Here is an 875-nt window from a genome sequence, read left to right as displayed (position 1 = left end):
GATTAGGGTTTGGCTTAGGGTTACATGCATGTAATTATGCATAATGTATTGGTATTATAATAGTAAGAACATGTAACATGTGTAACAAGGACAACTTAAAGTGTTACCCGAAACTGCTTCCTGTTGAGGACATTTCTTTGGTGTCAACATTTCTCATCTCCTTCAGTTACAGAAGAGTTCCCTTGAGTTGCTGTGGAGATGGTCAGGTGGTAAAAACAAAATTACCTCCACACCCTGGAGCCTTCATTAACCTCTACAGAGCCACGAGAACGCAGTCCTCAGCATTTTAATTCTGAGTAGTGCCATTCTACAGTAGTGCCGCACAAGGTCTAAGAAGTCTGTTATATAGAAAAATAAATAAATAAACCCCAGGAGGCGAGCGTAAGAACCCGCATAAACACTCACCACACGCTGGATCAAAAAATTCTCCAGCGCCATTCCTGAGAGACTCAAAGAGCAGCACGGAGAGCAGGAAGTGTGTGAATGGCTTGCCGAAGGCATGTGTTTTTTCCTGTTTGGGAAATGAATTATGCATCGTCTTAATCAAATAAATACAAATGAGAACGCCTTGCCAATCAGTGGCAGAAGCCTGAAGAAGGTGTTGCGCACTAAGAGATACTCCGCTCCCCTCCACCTCTGTATCAGTTTTGTGCCTTTCATCTCCCTTCATCGGACAGACTATGGAGAAATGAACACCCCACCATTTCGGTCTCATCTCTCTGTTTCCCCCTCCTCCCCATTCCCGCTCTCCTTCACTAAGCACAGAGTGGGCAGAAGAGAGTTCACACACTCCAGCAGGGGCTCACAGCATTCCACAGGCTTTGTTTTGCTGTGCAATCTGGAGAAAAGCATTTCATTTGGCCAGGGGATTTACC

This window comes from Sinocyclocheilus grahami, unplaced genomic scaffold (assembly GCF_001515645.1).
Source record: "Sinocyclocheilus grahami isolate Dianchi unplaced genomic scaffold, SAMN03320097.WGS_v1.1 scaffold17.1, whole genome shotgun sequence".
Classification (NCBI taxonomy): Eukaryota; Metazoa; Chordata; class Actinopteri; order Cypriniformes; family Cyprinidae; genus Sinocyclocheilus; species Sinocyclocheilus grahami.
This window is presented reverse-complemented; position numbering follows the sequence as displayed.